This window comes from Cavia porcellus, unplaced genomic scaffold (genome assembly GCF_034190915.1).
Source record: "Cavia porcellus strain 051 isolate PalLab524CR breed Dunkin Hartley unplaced genomic scaffold, mCavPor4.1 scaffold_7, whole genome shotgun sequence".
NCBI lineage: Eukaryota > Metazoa > Chordata > Mammalia > Rodentia > Caviidae > Cavia > Cavia porcellus.
Window position 1 is genome coordinate 57,599,518 of NW_026947490.1, and position 22,144 is coordinate 57,621,661.

Consider the following 22,144-nt stretch of genomic DNA (forward strand, 5'->3'; position numbering starts at 1 on the left):
AATGGATAAAGAAGATGTGATCTTTTTATACAAGGGAGAACTACTCAGCTGTACAAAGTTTAAACTGGAGAGTTTTATTAGGTAAATGGATGAAAAGAGAAACTGGGATGAGGGAAAGAGAAAAAAAGAGGGCAAGAGAAAAGAACGGGAAAGGCAAAACAAATATATATGTCTATATACATATGTATGGTAGTTAAGATAATTATACTACTAATTTCTCTTAGTTCATTGAAAAGAAAGATTTGTGCTAATATTGTTTGGACAATTAAATGCCTATATCTTGCACTCTGAGTAACAAATTTAAAGATAACAATATGCAATGTATTAACCATTATTACCCTCCTATTATCTTGTTGTGAAAAGTTTTTTTTTTTCTCTTTAAAAAGATAATGGGACCTGAGTTGGGGGTTAAAATCAGGTTGAATTAATTCACAATTCCATCCTCAGCCAAAACTTATCTTGTAATGCAGCTGTAGGACCCTTTAAAGGGATTTAAATTGGCCTAGAATCCCCAAATATTTGGGTTTTATAACATTTTTCTTAAAAGGCACCGACCTCATCTCTGCTCACCACCTCCGAATTGGAGGCACTTGTGACTTTGTGGCCCTAAGCAGTGGGAGGCTGGGTGGTCATGGCGGCTTGGAAACCTTTGTCTTTGGGTCTCAAAAAAAAAATCAGGTGCTTCCTGCACCACAGTACAGAGGTTACTTTCCACTGTTCAGACTTACAGAGTCAGGCGAGGACAGCAAGACACACGGCAGCCAATGCGCAGATGCAGGAACGCTGCGAATGCAGGCCGCCTCCACTGGGACCCAGAGACACCTGCTGGGCTTGTCACAGTCTGGTTAGCAGGCCAGTCAGAGGGCGCGCAAGATGTCCACTCCACACTTACGCTTTTCTGGTGCAGAAAACAAGAGCTATAACAGCTGTGTGATGTTTGTTTTCTTTTGGTGGATACAGAGGCCAAAGAAACCATGGAACCATCTAAGTCACAGCTCTTCTCTCACTTATATAAGGATCACAGGAGCAGGTGTACAATGTTTGTTTCCTCTGGGCATAAAATAAAGCCTCTTTGTTTCTGTATAATACTTCTTATATGCGTTTGTTTCATTCAAAATACTGCCTCAATTTAACCTCTGACTGAAGATATTCTTGCCTTGAGGGAACTAAACCTTGGAAAACTGTCCTATCCCAGAGAGACTAGAGGACCTGGCACCCTTGCAGTGTTGGTAAGAATACAAATTCATATAATCATTGTGCAAAACAGTATGGAAGTTCTTCAACACTCAGTACAGAGCTGTTAGGGTCCAGCAAATACTGAGCACATATCCCAAAGATATGAAATCATTATATAGAATAGCTATCTGCATTCCCCTATTCTTAATAACCTCATTCCCAAGAGCCAAGATGTGGAGTCAACTTGAGTGTTTAGCCACAAATGAATGGATAAGGAAAACGTAGCATATACCCAACAGAGTATTATTCAGCCTGCACAAATGAAAATTCTCATTCGCAAAGCCTGGATGATCCATGGCAGACATTAAGGGAAATAAGCTAGGCATGGAAAGACAAATGGCGCATGATCTCATTTGCATGCAAAATGAAAAATAAATCACAGAAACGGAGGATGAAGTGGTGGAAAGATTGGGACTATGCTGGTGGAAGGAGGGAAAAGTTCAAGACATCTGTTGTATTAGGAAGACAGGTGGCATGGTATACCCCTAAACCCCAGCAACCTGAGAGGCCACAGCTGGAGGATCCTAAATTTGAACTCTACCTGGGCAACTTAGCAAGACTGTCTCAGAATAAAATATAAAAAAAGAGCTGATGGTATGGCTCAGTATAACATTCTGAGTTCAATCTCCAGGACCATAAAAGTGTATATTATACATTTATCCAATATATAAATATATTAGTGATCATAATATTATTGTATAAATATATGTTAGACATATATAATATACATATTATGCATGAAAATTGCTGAGAATGTCCTATTAAGGGTTCTCACCATTAAAAGATGATAATGTGAAGTAAAGAATATGCTAAATGCTTTGATTTAGCCAAATATATAGATACATATATCACCAATATATATATAATGTTACTTATCAATTAAAAATAAAATGACACTGAAAAAATAATTCACAGGAAGCCTGTAATTATTGTCTCATGTGTAGCCCAAGGACTGAGTTTGCTATGTTAAAAATTTGCTTTAAAAAATTCTCTGATGGCTGTCACAACCCTGCTAATTTGAATCATATCAGCATCATTATCTTTAACCTCACATTTTTGTATCCACTAAGTGAAGGGTTACAGATATTTACAGTAAATGAGTTCTATGTTCAGCCAAAATCCTCATTTTAAGCATTCTAAATCCCAAAAGGGTCAAACAGCAGACATTTGATGTTTTGGGGATTATACTGTTACTCAATTTTAGTGTATTTGACCTTTTCAAGAATCTTATTTTCTGTCTATTTTTTCTTCTTCCTTTTGAGTTTCTGCAGTATTGTGCTGAGTTCATTTAGATTGGGTCTAATCCAAAGTGGGAGATTCGACAATAAAGTTGATTTCACAGAAGATTTCCCTGTTCCTTTTTTCTGAAAATTATCTGAAGGTGACAAATGCTACTAAAAGAGGCTCAGAAAAATAATTCTCCAGTCATTTAAATGTTAGATTTGTTTTAAAGAAGAGCATAAGGATATAATAAATGTGTGGCCATGTCTACCAATTCAGGTCAAAAAGAAATGTTGTAGATTCCCCACTAAACCAATTTAATTCATATTTTAAGACTGCCAGTTTACAAGGCAAAGCCTCTAAGTGTTTATTGTTTCTGAACTCTCCATCTTTGGTTATACCACAGTCCTTAGACCTTAGGCAGCGTGGAGATATAAGGGTAGGCATCTTCTCTTTAGTCTTCTGCTACAGTGACAGCCATTGGAGTGTCTGTTGTCCAGATGATCCTCCAAGTGCCAAAGGACTCTACGGCTTTTGTACATGTTGGAGCACAGAACCCTTTCTTGGTGAGATTTCCCACGCTTCCACTTGTCTGAGAACTGCTCAGCCATTTCTTCTTGAAGGTCTTAGTGTGTTCCATGTGGTGAATGTAGGCTGAGGGAGATAAGGTCTCTTCTCTTCCAAGAACTCACCAATCTCTTTTTTTCCACCTTTCTAGCTTGAAAGGGTGGAGTGATAATCAATCTAATGGAAATCATTTTCCATTTTGCCAATATGATTTAATGTCATTTCTACCCTTTCAGCAAACTCTACAACAACGAATTCTCCTAAATCTTGTGTTTTTAGGAAACACTAAGCACAATAACTTTGATCTGTTTTTACTTCTTTTCTTGTTCTGTAATTGTACTAGAAATAAAAGCAGGCCTTAAAATCTTGAATGGGAAGAAAAGATAATGGAAATAGAGACAAAGAAATAATATAACAAAATAGTATTCCAGACATACAATTAAGGTGCAGGTGTTCTCAAATCAGTTACTTCTGCATATATACCAAGTGGCAACCATGGTTAATACCATTCAAGGAGACAAAATTCAGAGTTAGCCAATACTGTAACTTCTTACCTTACTTGAGTGAAAACCCAGTGAAATCTAACCTAATTAAAGTTTATCAACAGCTATTGTTATCTTCTGAGAATAGTGTGAGCTAACCCACTTAATTTTAGAATTTGGTGTCTCTGGAAATTATAGTTGACTTCCAAGACTTACATGCCTTGGTCAACAATGTAGTCACACTCCATGGAAGATTTTCCTATCACTTTCCTATCCTTTTATAATAATCAAACTTCAGAAAATGAAAGCCAAAGAAAAATATCATGAAAGAAACCAGAGGGTGCAAAACATTTTACTTATAGAAGAGCAAAGATAAGAATTAGACAGAACTTCTTTCAGAAACAAGAAATAAATAGAATAGATTTAATCTATTAAAAGAAAAGCTACTGTGTTGGTTACTTTTCTCTTGTTTCTGGGACAAAACACCTGACACCCAAAATGAAGGGAGGAAAGGTGTATTTAACTCACAGTTTGTGGAGGTTTCAGTCCATAATTAGCTGGCTCCAAGGCAGGGTGGCATGGCACCCAGGCAACACTTCAAGGCAGCAGCCAGCAAAAGCAGTCAGAGCAAAAGAGAGGAGAACAAGCCTCTTTTTTATCCCTTATATTGTGTGCAGGTCACCCCCTCCCCAACTCCTAGAGCAGATGTAGCACTCACAAAATCTCTGTACACTCCTCTTGCACAAAATGAGAACATTCATAAAGCAAGATTCCTGGCTCCCTGCTGAGTCTCTTAGTCAAACTTCTTTTTCTTGGCTACCATAATGTCTCTTGTTTTCTTCTAAATAGTTGTCTATATCTTGACTACAATGAATTCCTACAAAACAAAATAATATAAAACTGATCAAAAGACAATAACAAAGGCATTACAGGCCTTTAAAACCAGACAATAGGTTACCGCAAGGCTACCGCAATGTCTCTTGTTCTCTTCAAAATAGCTGTACATACCTTCATGTATGTTGAAATTAAATAATATAAAGCAGACTAAAACCACTCTAAACAAAGAATAAAATCATTACTGAGTTTCACAATGTGATGATAGGACATCAGTGATGGATGCCACAATGTCTCTTTTTCTTCAGAGTAACAGTTCATACCATTATGTACAATACAATCGATTCTCATAAACTGTTTAGGAGAAGTTCTAGGCATGTATAAGTCTCCACATGTACATCTATCCTTTCTGCATTCGAGGGGAAAACAAAACAAAAGAAAATATATTATTAGAAAAATAAGAAACAAAAAAAGACAACAATAGCAAGGAGCCCAAAACAATGACAACATAGGCCTTCAAAACAAGGCAGTAAGAACATAACTAAGGTTGTTATTTTACATAGTGATCTTCAAGAGTTCCTCCAATAAACAAACACAAACATGCAAAATTGACTCTATCCTATGAATGTTAACTATTTTGTCCCAAGAACTAATAGAATTTGTAGCACAATCATCTTAGCCATCTTACGTGAACTTCTTAAATTGACACAATGTATCAACCATAACAGCTATCAAATTAGAATTTTTTATCTAGTGAAATTATCCTTCAAAGGTAAAGGTTTTTGTTTTTCAGACTAACAAAGTTTGAGAGCATTGAGCCAGAGAAATGGCTCCATGACACGGCACCTGCCTGACAAGTATAAGGTCCTGAGTTCAACTCCCAGTATGAAAAAAAGAAAAAAGATTGAGGATATTGTAATCAGCAGATCAGATTTTCAGGAGACGTTAAAAGACATTATTCAGAAAATGAGAAAATGATAACTCAGAAACCTGGCTCTTACATATAAGAGAAGAAATTCATGAAGGTAAAATAGATAACAAACTACAGAAACTATGCAAAAGATGAGTTTACATACATAATTAAATCCCTAAGTATGCACAACTGGAGTTTTCTCAGCAGAGTCCTGAAAAATGATAGAATTTTCCTCTGTTCAAAATGTTACTCCTCTGTCAATAATGGAAGTGATTCCTAATTATTTAATGACAGTGATTTAATTATTCAGTATATAATTATTGAACACAGCTTCTAAATGCCAGACTTTAGAACTACAGAAAAGGATGAAAGTGACAAAAAAAAATGGTCCTCCAAATGGAAATACAAATTAATTAATAAATGAGAAACATTGCTTTAAAATTAAATAATACAACAAGATAATTTCCACAAGCAGCATCTGTACAAACTTTCAAGGAAGTGACTGACTTATCTAGAGCTGTCAGGAAAGGTTCATTGAAAGACAGTGTCAAAGCTGAGGGTTAGATGGAAAGATGGAAAGAGGAGTTTGCACAGAGATGCTGATAGTGTATTCAGCTTTATAATAAAGTATGTCACATATCCAGAATGCAAAGTGATTCGGTGTCGCTAAACTTCAGAATGAGGAGTTGAGTGGGAAATGAAGCTCGATAGTAAGAGAGTCAGATAGGAAAGTCTCGCACCCTTGACAGAGGGATTATTTTGAGATGATTTGCTTTCATTTATCAGTAAAACAGGCTCATTGAAGAGCCTTGGGATATAATTTTAACAAGCATTAAGTATTTACAGACTGTTGCCATATTCTGTTCTCTGTGCTAAATAGTTTACCTGCAAAAACTCATTTAAGCCCCACTAGTAAAGCAGTGTGATGAAGTTATTTGTCCAAGATCACACAGTTCAGTGGTGGAGCTGGGTAGGACATGGTGGAGTGGTGCTTGTCATAAGAATTATCCCTCTGGTGTCATGGAAGGATAAGAGAGGGGCTGACACACCAGGGCAATAGTTACGGCAGTAGAACAAAGGAACAGACATGCAGAAGTACAACTGGGAGATCTGGTGATGTACTGACTCTATTAGGGATAGGAGAAGAGGATCTAGGGTGATTCTAAGGTTCCTGGCTTGTGAACATAAAAAGAGATGATTGCATTCCAAAAAACAGGAAAGATTGGGAAGGAAACAATTTTGACACTCTTTGGCTATTAACTCATTCGTTCACTCGGTTATTCTGTCAGTACTGACTGCCTGGGCTGGGTCAGGAAATCTTTAAATGTTGGGAAATACAGTACTGAACAAATTAAACAAAATCCTTCTACAGTTCACAGTCTAAAAACAAATTTAGTGATTGAAAATGTTCAGACAAAGCTGGAGTTGCTATCAGCAGAAAGGAGATTTTATTTCTAAGGGAAAGGAATAGGCCCCGAAGAAAACTATGTTCTAGCTTCAAGAGAAATCTGAATTGAGGTAGACACGTGAAGATTATCAGCATATAGGAGATAGGTTGAAACACTGGTGTGAGCACGTAGAGAACCAACTGAGAATGATGCTTGGAGTAGCCTTAGAAAGAGCCAGCCAAAAAGCCAAGTAGATGGCAGGAAAACCAGGAATGAGTAGTGTCATAGATCCCCAAGAAGAGAGTTCTAACCGGAGTAATTAATAGCACAAAATACCTCCCGGAGGTATTTAAAGCCTGTGTTGACAGTGTCCCACTGATCTTACAGGATGACTTATGCACATGAATATACCAAGGATATTGGTTCATTTGCTTTGAGAGACCCTTCATTTGTATTTTAAAAGTCTACTGTGGCTTTTGGTATGATTAAAAAATAAGGCCCATGATTATCATGAGTTCTTGAGTTTTTATTATGTGAGCTTTGGACTGCTTTGGGATATTGTCACATTGGTCAACTCGATGAAATAATCTTCTAGGACGATTTGTTCAAATCAGAAATCTTGCAAACATGTTTGGTACAATTTCCCATTTAAATTTTGTCTTCTATGCCTTCCAATATATGATAATAGCCCCAAAAGTATAGAAAACAAGCTTTTGTCTTTAGATGGTTGATATAATAGTAGAGTTCTTAACTTGTGATATATCCAGATAATCATCAGCTTAGCTCTCAATTATAATTAAAGCCAGGTGTGGTGGTATGTACTTATAATTCCAGCACTTGGAAGGCTGAGGCAAGGGGATCGCTTGAGTCCAGGACCTCAAGATCAACCCTAAAAAAATAATAAAAACACATCTCAAAAATTTTTTTAAAATTCTAAACATATGGCTTATCTGTTCTGTCTATTCTCACAAACTTTGGTAAATTTACCTGCTTAAAAACTTGATTGTAAATTTTTTATTGCCCTTTCATTAAATAATTAGATCTATAACCCTCTTCAAGATTTGGGTGAGTTTGTGATGAAATCAGGTCACTTAACTTCCACTTTGTGGAGACAGTTTTTGTGTTTCAAATTATCAGAGGGAGACCTCCATCTCAAAAGCATCTTGATCAATGGTATGGCTTGTCTGATTTGTCCGCTTTACATACAGAATTTAGAGCTTAGGAGTGAATTTGGCATGTCCTTCATCCAGGTATCTTCTGGCATTCAGCAAGGACAATGGCTATCACCTGTCTCTGCTCTGCTGTGTATGCAGTCTCAGCTGAAGAGATGCAAATGACTGAGTGTGATGTGAACGGCTGAGGGATGTGGTCACGAGAGGGTTCTTACATGCCTGGACATTGGTCTGGCATAAATCAAGGGCGGAGCTCAGCTGAGGCTGTTTCCTATAAAGCTTACACATGACTGTGTGCTCTACATGTGGCCATGTGACCTCCCTGTAATTGTTTAGATCTCTTCAGAGTATAGTGGCCTCAAGATAAATAAATTTTTAATACTAATTCAGGATATCATAAAAAATGCTATACAAATAAGGTGGAAATTTCCTAACCTGTTCTCAGAAATCATACAGCATTCAAGAGTCTTCCAAATCCAGGAGGAGTTCATAGATCCAAATTATGTATTGGTAAAACAACAAAGAAGTATCATGATGTCTTTAAAATAATAAGCTTAGCCAGACATGTCTGTAATTCAGTTTTCAGGAGGCTGAGGCAACAGTATTGAAAGTTTGAGGCCAGCCTGGGATATTAAAGTAATTTCATAGCCAGGCTGAACTACATAGTGAAGCCCTGCAAGAAAGAAAGAAAGAAAGAGAGAGAGAGAGAGAGAGAGAGAGAGAGAGAGAGAGAGAGAGAGAGAGACAGAGACAGAGAGAGAAAGAGAGACAGAGACACAGAGAGAGAGAAAAAAAGAGAAAGAAAGAAAGAAAAGAAGAAAAAGAAAGAAAGAAAAATTTATGTGTGAAAGATGTTATAGAATTTGATTTTTGAAATTCAGAATTTAAGCAAACAAATTATTCATTCAGTCAAAAGTCTGAAGAATATGACTGTGAACAAAGCAAAGTTTTTTGTTTCCTGAAGTTTAAATTCTGGCAGAATAATGGAGAGTAGAGAAGTTGATGATAAAGAAGCAACAAAATATATGGTCAAGATTATTTAGGATAGGACAGTATATCAGAAGAAAACAAATCAGGTTGCTAAAGACTGAACATTTGACAGAAACTTCAGTGTTATGTCTAAGGCTCTAGCTTACCACAATCATAAAGGTATGGGAAGTGAGTTGTCTAAGAACTAAAAAAATTCTAGGTAAGAAGTAAAATATTGGAAATGACAAAGGTTAGAAATGGTCTAAATTATCAGGAAGCACAGAATAGTTAAAAAAATGTAACATCCAAGGTCAAATGTCATACAAAACATTGCATTTGAGGCTGGGCATGGTGGCACACACCTGCAATCCCAGCACTCAGGGGGCTGAGGCAGGGGGATCACCATGAATTTGAAGCCAGCCTGGACTACACAGTGAGCTCAAGGTCAGCCTGAACTGCAGTGTGAAACCCTGTCTCCAAAAAAAATTAATTAATTTTTTAAAAATAAAAAATAAAATAACATAAAGAGTACATACATCTGAGGCTAAAGAAAGGAAATAGCCAAGGGTCAAAAGCATTGTATAAGTGGCGCCAGGAAAACAGTTGAATGAAAAGCCAAGAAAGAGTGCTGTCATGCTTCTCTTTGGTGAAGAGGGCTGATCTAAGAAACAGAGACAGGTCATGTCACTTTACATGGTGTCTATAAATGACGTAGGTAGGAGGCCTACAGAGAGAAGGCATTTGCAAGGCCTATAGTCATGGTCAAGGTATTAGGTCCTATACTATATTTAAAATGCATACAAATTAATTTCATGCATTCAATGGAGAAAAAGTGGGGAAGATACAATCAGGAAAATTAAGGAAAAGAAAATCAATGTTAGTACAAGGAAATGCAAAGTTAAACAGCAAAACAAAATGTACAACAAAAATTAAAAATAATAATAGTGAACTATTATTAAATGGTACACTCCTTGACCCCAAATACACATAAATAAATACATTTTAATGTTTATAGTGATTAGACTAGGTACACATATGACAACTTGGAAAAGTGTTAAAAAGTTCATGGAAGGGTAAGAACACATAGAAAAGAAAGTAAAAAATCGTTTTGCAACGTTTTGAAATGTACCAACAATACTATGTAGTAAATTTGAAGTGTTTACAAGAAGTAAAATGTGAAACCCTCATGAAGAGAGAAGAGCAGATTGAGTTGCTAGGACAATGGAGTTCAATTGTAGGCTTTCAAATGATCTGCTGTCCTTTCTTTGTTACAAAGAATTAGATCTAAGGTAAAAGGACAATGTGCAAAGGTGTTGAAATACAGCCGGTGATAGGGCCACTTTCAGAATGTTTGAAATATTTCATTAACAATTCTTTTGTTTTAAATACTGGAGACAAAAAGCCAGATGAAATATTAACACTGAATTCCTGTTTCCAGGACAATCATGGAAAGCCACTTTTCAGATCTGGCCAAGGTAGGCATCTGTCCTTCCACCAATCTAGATTGTATTGTCCTTTCATGGACTTTTTCTGTGTCTAGTTAAGGTCTTGAACTGTAACTTATAACTTAAATGTTTAACTTCCTACATGAGAATGTTAACACTAATCACAGAAATTTCTTGGTTTCTCTACTTGAAATATTTCGAAGTTCATGTGGTAAATGCAGGATTTTGGCAAGGTTGTCTTTAACCAACTATTTTTATAAATAGGTTCTTTTAAAATACTAATTATACAAGTCTGTTGTAGCTCGGAGTTTTCAATTTTGCTCTTCTGTACTGTGGCAAGAATTTTTTTTTTTTATTCCTTATCTCTGTGGTGGAGAAAAAAATGCCTTTTAGTTTGGGTAAGATTTGAAACATGGCTCTGAAAAAATTACCCATTTCTTGATAATTTCATTTCTAAAATTCCTTAAAATCGAATTCCTTCTGCTCAGCAGCACCCTATGATAGGAATAATGTGCTAGTTCATCACAGAGCCAAATACACTACACATGAACCTTGAGAATCTCGTGAAAGAGGTACCATGCTTCCCAGATTTAAATATATCGCCTCTGCAGAGACCAGGCTGTAGCCAAGAATAGACGCTATAGTCTAGATACCTGTGGACACCCTGGCTGTGGCAGCACACTTGGCTTGGGAATCAGCCCTATTGGTGACCCAGACCCCCATCCTGGACCAGCATCTCCATGACTGCCATCCTGGAGCGATCCTGGAGCTGAAGACTGGTATGGACGAGGCTTTGGACAGGGAAAATGACCATATGTGGGCTGCGAGGGTCAGAGAGCCTGCTGTTTGCTTGTTACAAACCCAGTGAGGCCTTCATCTCTGATCTGCTAGACAAGAATATCCAGGCATGCAGGAGCTGAGCACATCCCAGGAGAAGGAAGTCCCTGGCTCAGGTGAGGGTCCTCACATGACAGTCACCTGGTAGCAACCGCAATAATGGGGGACCCTGGAGCCAGGCCCCAGTGCCATGAGCAGGGCTCCTGTGTCCCTGGCCTCCTGTTTTCCTTTGTACCCCTCCCCTCAGTTTTCAATTGTAGGTTTTGGGTTTTTTTTTTTAATCTTTATTAAACTGGTGGGACTTTTTATGTTTTTATATTGATTTTGTAGCATGGACCCTTTCGTAAAACCAGAATACGTCTTTGAAGCAGCTAAAATCCAAACAGACAGACAAGCAAAAAAGACTAAATTTTGTAAGCATTAAATGCAAAATCAAATACCTCAGAATTCAAAATCAGTTCATTCCTTCCTTGTCCTTATTCCTAATGCTGGTAATAGTAACAGTAATTTGGAAATTTCCCTCAATACAATTTCTCTTGAGTTATTACTACCAAAGTTTAATTTTTTTCCCCAGAAATCATATTCTTACGAAGCACTCATGCTTCAGAACAAGCTCTAAGGTTTGGCGGAGGCAGCCTGAACCCTGCTTTCTGCCCCGCACGCTGGAATGCACAGCTCCCAATGATTTCCAGATATATCCGACCCCTTCCTGTCTGGGACACTGCATTGCCACATGACCTTTGCCAAGTCACTTTTTTCTGTTCTGCCATAACATAAGGTTGTAATTATGATGATCTGCCTTCTAGAAATGTGATGAGAAGCTATTCATAACAAAGATTGTAAAAATTGCAAATACGATGCGAAAGACAGGTATTAAATGTATGAAACCTTCTAGACTGAATATCCACTTCCTCCCTCCCACCACATGGCCTGAAAACTTACCTACAAGGCACAGTGCCCAGAGTTCACGACGAGGACCTTCTGATAATGTGTCCCCAAATGTGATCTCTTGATAAATGATCTGTATGGGGGTAAGAGTCAGCTTTTCATTGCTCATTTATTAGTCACATGGGTTTTCTTTTTTGTTGTTGTTGTTGTTAGCTTTGTTTTTTGTTTTTTCTTTCCCAAAGAGAGTGAGGTCCCTTCATAGGTTGTAAGCTGCCACTGGATTGTCGTTCAGGCCAGTCATGTGGGGTGTTCCAGTAGCCGTCCTCTCTGGGATCATATTCCCTTCATTCCCTGGTGCGTGTTCCAAACACTTGTGAGAGCTCCGGATTGCAGAGGCTCAAAGGGGTGACACTAGGCCAGGCTGGCACTCACCCTGCAGGACTCAGGGACAGAGTCACACTCCAGAGTGGTGAAAGGGAGTGACTGACAGTGCACCAGGATGGCTCGTGGTAGGTGGGAGGAGACAGGGAGAGAAAGCCGCTTGGGTGCATTTTTCAAGTTTCTGTTTATCTCCCATCTGTAGCTCTCGAAGCTGCTTTCCTAGTTAGATGTGGACATTGAAGTATTGCTGACCAATGCCAGAGCCACGGGAAGATCCTGCTGTGCTTTTGATCTTCCCATATGACTGAATTTCCTGCATCCTCATGTTACTGTGTGTGCACACATGTGCACACGTGAATCTTCTGGCACATCTCCCAGAAGCACTAGCTCTGGGACAAAGGGTCCATTGGTGCTTGCAGAATGCAATATTGATCACTTTGGCTTTCCTTGGCTCTAAGCCAGACACTTTGTCTTTCGCTGTGCAAGATGGCTGCCAAGCCCATAGGCGTCTTCTCCTGACAGCCCCTGGCACTGCTTCCTGAAGAGCAGAGTAAATTTTTAGAAGTCTTGAAAGATGTTGTTTAAATATGGGCCTTCGTGTTTTACCAACTATGGGCAGGAATGTGGTTCTTGTCTTTTTAACCCTTAAGATCTGTGGTGTGTTCTATATTTAGTTACGTGACCCTTCCCAGTGTTCAGTGGAACAGGAAAGTCAGTGACAGAGAATAATTCACTAAGGTTTCCCCCGCTCTGTTTTTTGCAGATTTTTCTACCTAGCAGCAATCGTAGTCAAAAAACATAATTTAGGCTTCAAACTTAATGACAGTTCAAAAGTCAAATTCACAAGGATGACAGGAAGGAATCTCCCAAGTTTTTAAAGTGTACTTTTATGTATGCTATTATCAAAATTGTAAAAATGGTTCAGGAAAAAAAAATTAATGCCAATGCTGAGTCTTGAAAATGACTGGACCTATTGACCACTGGAATAGAATAAAAATGTCTTGATTATCTTTAGGCAGACATCTTTCAAATCAAGAATGTACTGGTAGCTATGAACTTCAGCCATTTCCAAGTGTCTACTACCCAAGGCAGAGGGGACAGAGCCCATCAGAATCTCTTCATGCATATAGTGTCAAGGACTTTACCTAAGCAGATGGTAAAATGGACGTGAGTGTTCTTTAACTTTCACTCTGGATTTCTATTCTGCTTTTTTTAAAGCCTCATTGCTTTCTGTACAAAAAAAATGTATCGGCTACCTTTCTTTTCCAAGAAAGCAGATCTGAATAGTCACAAGTAGCCCAAGTGTGCATTTATTTCAGGTATAACTGTTTCCTATGGAAATAGGTTTGTTTATTTGTTTGAGGAGGTCATAGGACTTTCAGACATCATGGCACACAACCAAGGAATGGCTGAGAATAGAGCTTTCAGATTTGGTATGATTTTCATTCCAACTGTGAGACTCTGTCGCTTGCTATGAAGGTGTGCTGTGCTTTGTTAAGAAATGAATCAACTGCTTTCATTATGCTGTATTTTATTTGACTTCTGAGAGATGCCCACAGCAGGTCTTTAATCCAGGCCAAAGTGAAATTTAACCTGAATTCCAAACATTCCAGCTGTAATGGAAAGAGCACATGCTTTGGAAGGAGTGAGACCTGGGTGAGTCTCCTTGTCCTGTCACTTACCAGCTGTGTGATCCTGAGAAGGTAGCTAACCTCTTCAAATTTCAGACAGTTCGTGCATGGAATGAGGCAAATACTGTTTAGCTCACGGTGTTACAGTGAGGCTAAATGAGACAGTGGATACCAAAGTCCTAGCCCAGTGTGTGACATGGCTGATTCTTTAGCAAAGTAAATTTCCTTCATCATACTATGTGCCCTTAATTTTTAGTGGCCTCTGGCAAACCCTGTAGGGCTCAATTCCTAATGACAATTTAGTCATCTGAAACCTCAGCTGTGATTTTATATATATATACCATAGTTATGGTATTACCAGTGTCAGACATAATAAGCTTGTGATGACAGTACTTGTGATCTCACTGGGTGTCATATCCTTTGAGAGTAGTCCTGGAGAAGATTTCTGTCTTTGGCATTTTTGAACAAAGTTGTTAAATCTTTGAATTTGTAGACACAAGGAGGCTGATTCCTTTACTCTGAGCATACTTCAAATCTTTTCTTTGAAAGTAGGCAGATTACAAATGAATGTATAGTATTTTTGTATGCTCTGCATTCCTATATTGTATAAGCCTACCTAATACTCTGGTGTTAACAAGTCTATTTTGAAATTCACGCTTTCAAATTCTAAGAAATGCATTTTCAAATCAAAATTAGAGTGTAAAATGCTATGGGTTTATAAGCCTGAAGTAGTTGTTCACTCAATGGAATGACACTTCATTACTGTTTTCAGAAAAATAACAATATAATAGCATTTTTGAAGGTCTAGAAGTTAATATTTTCACCCAGGAAATCATTCTCCCTCTACATTCCTAAGGAAACACTGTGTTTTGACAACATTGTTACACAGTGTACCTATCCCTGTCAATTTCTCCACATCTTGATGGCATTTAAAAAAACTAAAAGCAAGTTATAATTAAGAACAGGGCTCACGTTAATACAGGCAGCAGCAAAGTGAGGATCAGGACCCAATCAAGGATTCAGTGGGCATGCAATTCAAAACCAGTTAGGTCTCCCTCTTATTTTGAAAGCGTATTTCAGTTATCACCTCAGGCAATCATTTTTTCGATGTTATAATGCTCACACTCTATATTTTAAAACATAGGACAATGGTTTCATTGTTTCCTGTTCCCTATAAGTGCCTCTTTAAGAAGCATGGAAAAAAGAGAATATATATATATATTTCAAACTGTACCTTAGAAGTAGAATAAAATCTATGAAAACTTTAAATCCACATGGTGGGGACAAAAGTTTCTCCTTTCTTTATTAAGCAGGATTAATGATACAGCTAATTCTGCCACAGAAAATTTAGACAGCTTGGATAGTAAAAATATTCTAGTCTTGCAAAAAGCACATTAGTGTGCATCTTAACTCCACTAAAATCAATTTCGGGGAACTTTATTTTCACAATGCTATGATTTGTCCTTCTTACATTTAATTGCCACATTAGCAATTTCCTTTACCTTACTACAATTTAAAAGATCAATGATTCAGCTCTGGGGATTTAGCTCAACGGTGAGGCACCTGCCTGGTAAGCACAAAGTCCTGGGTTCCATACTTGGTACAAAAACCCCCAATCATTCATTACTTTCTGGCAGCATACCAAGGGGTCTTTCTTGACTCCACAGATATACATTAAATATCTTGTCTATACCTTCAAACTTGGACAGCACAAAACTAAGCAGAGGACATACCTCTTCCTCCCAGGAGCTTACCTAAAGAGAAAGCAAGATAGTTGCCTTCCATGACAGATGTCCATCTATCATCCAAAGTACCACCTACATCATAAATCATAACTGACAATCCTGAATACTGAATTTAACCCCCAAGCTCATTGTATCTGGTTCACATGATAGTCACAAAGCAATTTTAAAAACATCAATATTCTAAAATGAGAAGGTATTACATAAAATTCTGGATTTATGGCTTCTGTTGAAAAAAATGGAGAGATATGGTAACACTAAGTCATCTACTGGGCGGGCAATAGCTGGGTGGAATCCTTCAGTTTCTCACAATATCCACTACTGTCCTATTATATTAAAACAGTGGTACTGTCCTACTGCTTTGGGTATTGTACTCTTGTAGGAAAACGTGTTCTACAGAACATCATGAGCACTTCTGGGAAACTAATAACTAGAATGTAGTCTGTTTTTTCTTCTTTCAGCTCTAACCTGATTTCTGGTTGACAAGACTACCAAAACTGATTGGTACATACTCATGAGCTAGTGAAACAGAGCTCCGAGAGACACAAAGAGGATGCACCCTATCTAGAACTTTCTTTGTGTGGTCCAGCAGAAGCTGGAGATCAGATGAAGATCTCAAAGTGAAGTCTGGAAAAAGTGAATCTTCAAAAGAAAGTTTCTGATTCTAAAGCAATATAGATCTTTGGGTGTTTTTGTTTTTGTTTCTTTGTTGTTGTTTTAACAGGGATTGAACTCACAACCTTACACTTGCCAGGCAGGTGCTATACCCCTGAACTATACCCCCAGACATAGCACAAATCTTTAGAAAAATAAGGCTTTAGTTTCACTGAAGACCCTTAATCATCTGGGCTTTAAAAGCTAAGGAAGTACAGAGCAAATTGAGTTCTCATTATTTCTGGGATTGAAAAAAAGAAAGAGTAGCTAGGAGAGTAGGATTTTCATGTGGTCCTTTAACAAATAAAGCCAGGTTTCCAGTAATTTTTTTTGCAGACTTCACATTCTACTATTTCAAAGGCCTAAAGTCACTTAAGATATTCCAGCAACTAGACAATTAACACAAGAAGGAAAATAATTAATTGAGGGGAGCTGTCAGCTCACAAGAAGACAATAACCTACAGGCATTTTGTATCGCTGCTGAAGAAGACAGATGACAATTTAAAGAGCTTTATCTAAAAAGTTCTAAACAGTAATTCTGTGTGTTGATAGACTGGACAGTTAACACTAATACCCAAATCAATGGTCCAAAACATCAAGTAAAAATAATATCTCAAAGCACACTGTAATATTTCTAAAATATGCAATATCTCTGTCTCTCTGTCTCTGTCTCTGTCTCTGTCTCTCTCTCTGTCTCTCTCTCTCTCTCTCTCTCTCTCTCTCTCTCTCTCTCTCTCTCTCACACACACACACACACACACACACACACACGAGACTTGAAATACAGATCAGGAGTTCTGCATGTGAATAATGGAACTTCTAGAAGAAGAGCGCATATAACTAGATGAAACAATTAAAACAGAATAATATGTTTTCCTCAAGTTTAAGGATAGGTCTAATCTTCAGATTTAAGAACTGATGAGGGGAAAAACATACTCAGAGAAAAAGGTTGTAGAAAAGAAAAGACTAATATTTAATAAAACTGTTGAAAAAGAGCTGAGCATGGTGGCTCCTGCCTGTAATATCAGCACTTGGGAGGCTGAGGCAGGAGGATCGTTGTAAGTTTGTGACCAGTCTGGGCTTCAAAGTGAGCCCAAGGCCAGCCTGAACTGCATATTGAGAGCCTGTCTCAAAAAGACAAAAAAAAATGCTGAAAGAAAAAGAAAAATGAGAAGGTCCAAAACTTTTTATTCATTACTAATGACAATGATTATCAAAGAATATTTCTCACAACTCTATAAATTTGAAAAAATCAAATGCATAATTTCCTAGCAAAATAAATTTAGCAAAGATGACTCAGAAATACATGGAAAATTTTGGCAGATCCATTGGCAAAGAAGAGACAGTCAAATGATTACAAGCTTGCCATTATAATCAGAATCAAGAACAGATAAGATCCAAAATCAAGTTGTATCTAACCACTTAAAACAGTCAGTCTGATAGTAAACTTATTATTCCATGTTTTTAAAATCCAGTACTAGGCATTTTACCAGGAGCAGTCTCAGCACTGAGCTACATTCATAACCCTTTTTATTTTGAAAGGGGATCACCATAAATTGCTCAGTCTGGCCTTGTACTCATCATTCTCCTGAATTGGTCTCCCAAATAACTGAGACTGTAGCACATACCCTACACTGCAACTTAAAACAAAAAGCTGTATGACTTTGATATCGAATTTTAACAATAAAATACAAGTAGGGAAACATAAAGACCAAACTTTCCTATTAAGAATTCTCAAAAAAAGTCCATATAAAATATTACCAAATGCTGAGATTATAGTTCAGTGATAAAGTATGTGTTTAGCGTAAGGCTCTAGGTTCAATTTCAGGACCATAAAAAAGAAACAAAGGAGGAGTCAGTGGGGAGGGAGGAGTAAGATGAGAAGAGAAGGAGGAAAGGTAAGGAGTAGGACAAGAAGAGGAAGAAGGAGAAAAGTTGAAGAAAAAAGGGCAAAGAAGAGAAAAAAAGAAAAAGAAGGGGAGGAAAGGGAAGGGGAAAAAAGAAAAGAAAGAGGAAAATATAGAAATATTAGCATGTGGAATATTATATTATACAGAAAAATGATTGCTTTTAAATGTACAGTTTATAGCAAAAATGAAAGGATATTTTGAATCTATCACCTCAAAAAGATGAAGGCAAAAACCTATGTGTTACATCACTAGACATTAAAAAGTCATTTAATGAATTCAGCAGTAATTTCTAATTTCTAAAAAAATGACTAGCTAAAACCTACGGCTAAGGTTATCTCAAGTGGAAAAACACTAAATCAAGTTTGATAAAAATCAAGAACAAGAGAATGATAGATTCTCAGAAATCTCATAGAAGAAACTGTAACATACTTGAGACAAAATCTTTTTGGGAAACCAAACCCGTACAAAGAAAACAAAACAAAAAAACTACTGAAAAAAAAATATAAACTTCACAAAAGAAAACTTTCTCAACACTATGTTATGGAAAAATCTGAGCTAATAAAATGTAAATTTTCTAAAATTGTTTAAACTTAATGTAATCTCAATTTTAATATTTACAGAAGTTGGGGAACTAATAAAAATATTATGAAGTTTAAGAATATGCAAACATTTCTAAGAATACTCACAAAAATTGATAGATGACAATCAAGAAAACTTTTACTATCACATTATATTATTAAAGTATTTAAATCAAATCAAAAGGGTCAAAGGAAGAAACAAATAAATCAGATGAACAAGATAAAAATCTTAAAAAATATGAAATTTTATATGTGAAAAGAAAACTAATGGTTATTTAACAAAGAGTGCTGACACAAAACCTATTCATCTGAAATAAAAGGAAACTGAACTCCATTTTACATATTAACTCCATAAGAAATAAAACCCTAATTTTTAAAAAAGCAATAAATATGATAAAAAAATATGATACACAAATACAGTCCAGCATCTGGAAAGATCTACCTTTACAAAACACATTTTGGACTACATAAATGTTAAACTTTTTGAATGACAAAATATCACATTATGCATTATAAGAATAAATGTATTTTATAATCTACAAATACACCCCCATTGTACAAAATGGAGTTGGTAAACAGATTTTCAATGCAGAAGATCAACTGATGACTCCAATAATAAAAAGCTTTTACTAATTGACAAAAATGGGGGTTAAATCTCAATGGCAATGAATATGAATGTACATATTGATGTAAAAATATTCCTATTTTAATTTTGTTTTCTGTTGTTGTTTACTCCCCAGTAGACTGACAGCAAGTATTGTCTGACAAGAAAATATGGCTCAAGTTTTCAGAGTAAAGTATCAGGGAGAACAGAGCCACACACAAAGTGAATCCCAGATATCTAAAAAGGGTTATTCTTGAGTATCTATTTGAAAATAGATCATGCTATATATGTGATGAATTATCCAGGGCAGTACAAAAACCAACCCAAAATTATTGGAAAAAAATAATTCACCAGTTTGAGCCAAAAACTTGACAATCCGTGGAGTCTTGGTGAACACAGGATTGTAACACATGTGTAACAGGATATTCTGAGTTCCAGGAGAAAGTGCTAGAATATATTTTTTAAAAAGGGAGCCAGGGGCATAGTTCAGTGGTAGGGCACCTGCCTGGCAAGTATGAGGTCTTGAGTTCAATTTCCAGTACCAAAAAAGAAAGAATAGAACAGAATATATAAAGAAAAATTTAAAAGCTCCCCCAAAAGAAAAAATTTATAATATCTGGAATCCAATAAAAATATTGTCAGGAATGATATCCATAAGATTGACAATATGGAAAAAACCCAATTAAAGAAAACTAACTCATAAATAACACAGATGATAGAAGCAGTAAGTGGACAACTAAACCAGGGTAACCACATTCCATATATTCAAGAAAGAAGAGGAAGGTGTGAACATATTAAGTAAAGAACTGGAAGACGTAAAAGTAAACCTTAATTTAACTTTTAAAAATGAAAATTAAAATGTCTAAAAAGAATAATATACTGTGTGGGATTAATGGTAGGTGAAATGCTGCAGAAGGGAAGATCAGAAATGAAGTTGAAGGTCAAAGCAAACCTCCCAAAATGGATCACGGAGAGAAAAAAGTATTGAAAAAAAAGATAAAGAGAGCCTGTGGAACAACTCAGAGGATTAGAGTATACACACAATTCTAGTTCCTGTGGTAGGGTAGAGAGGAACAACAACAACAACAAAAATAATGGCAAAATAATGCTCAAAATAACTTCAAAGCTGATCAAACAACAAACTCACAGATCACAAAATGTAAAGAGAACTATACCAAGTACTATCAAGTTCAGTTTTTTAAAGAAACTAATAAAGATAAAATCATTTAAAGTGACTGAATAAGACACTACAAACATGGGAACAAAGATTAAAATATCATTACATTTTCATCAGAAGTAAAGTAAGACACAGAGAGACATCTTTTAAATCCTAAAAAAAACCTGTCAACCGTCACATTCTTTATGCAATGAAAATATCTTTCAAAACCAAACATGAAATAAGAATATTCACAGGTATACAAAAGCTGAAGGAATTTATCATCATTAGACATGTCCTAAAAGAAATGATCAATCGGTTTTATTATGTTGTATCTTATTGGATATTATTATATGTGATAGTATAAAAAATTTTAATAGACAAGGGGATAATATAGTAATCATTGTTCATTTTCTGTTAGTTGATTCTGAATATCCTGTAATATTTTCATTCTTTTGAATGGTTTTCCACTGTCTTGTTATGTCTGATACTATAGTATATGAAGGTATACTCAAATATTTATTTCAAGGAAAGACACACTATGGTAACCACTGTTATGTCGGGTTGTCTAGTGGTGAAACACTATGTTGCTTAAATTGTTCTGTTCTGACCTGTGTTGTTCTGTCTTCTTTTATCTTAATCTTTTTTTTTTTTTAAAAGAGAAATGATTCCAGATGGAAATTTGAATCTATATAAAAGTAGCAAAATAGTGATTTTATGGGCAAATGTAAAGCTTTTTTGTTTTTGTTTTTGTTTTTGTTTTTGTTTTTGTTTTTGTAAATATAATGGACTTCCAGGTTTGGTCAAGTGAGGAAAGAGACAAATCCTCTCTTAAAGAAGCAACCAAACTGGGTCGCTGGGTGTTTTTTTGTTGTTGTTGTTGTTTGTTTGTTTTTGTTTTTGTTTTTTGTATTGGGGATCAAACTCATGACCTTGCACTTGCTAGGCAGGCACCTGCACCCCTGAGCTAAATCCCAGAGTTGCCTCCCTAATATAAAAACTAAAGGAGTTAGTGGGATCCAAAATGTACAATATATTCTGTGAAAGTGAAAGGGCAGGAATTGTCTAAAGAGAGAAGGCAGTGGCCATTGTTAAATCTATTATAATGATTTGAAACCCATATTGTTTTCATTGGTCTATTTAGTTTGGTTTTATTCTGTTACAGTTTGTCTATTTGTATTAGATTTGATGGCATGGACAGCTATTCCAAAGATAGCAGGATATTTTCTTTCCTATTATATTTACTTGAAGCCCTATATTGCTTTCACTGTTTTGTTTTGACTGATTTTATTCTATTCTGTTTTGTTTAATAGTATCAAGTCTGAGAATATAAGCAAATACTTTGAAGATAGTAAGTACACTACAATACTGGTTTGAAGTCCTGTACTGCTTCTACTGCTTTGTTTATATTGGCTTTGTTCTGCATTGTTTTGTTCAATTTTATTATGCCCTATGATACGGGCAATTCTTTTGAAGATAACAAGAGGCATTTTGGCAGCCATTATTGATCTCTTTGTGTTTTGTTTTTAAGTCATG

At 36.4% G+C, this 22,144-nt stretch overlaps 1 long non-coding RNA gene across 1 annotated transcript in view; it reads right to left on the reverse strand.

Moving 5' to 3' along the window:
- Positions 1–12,341, reverse strand: part of LOC111756426 (uncharacterized) — a 30,035-nt gene extending 17,694 nt beyond the window's left edge. The window contains exon 1 of the long non-coding RNA XR_002790906.2: positions 12,007–12,341. This is a non-coding gene — a long non-coding RNA (uncharacterized LOC111756426). The remainder of the gene's footprint in view (positions 1–12,006) is intronic.
- Between the last annotated feature and the right edge of the window lie 9,803 nt (positions 12,342–22,144).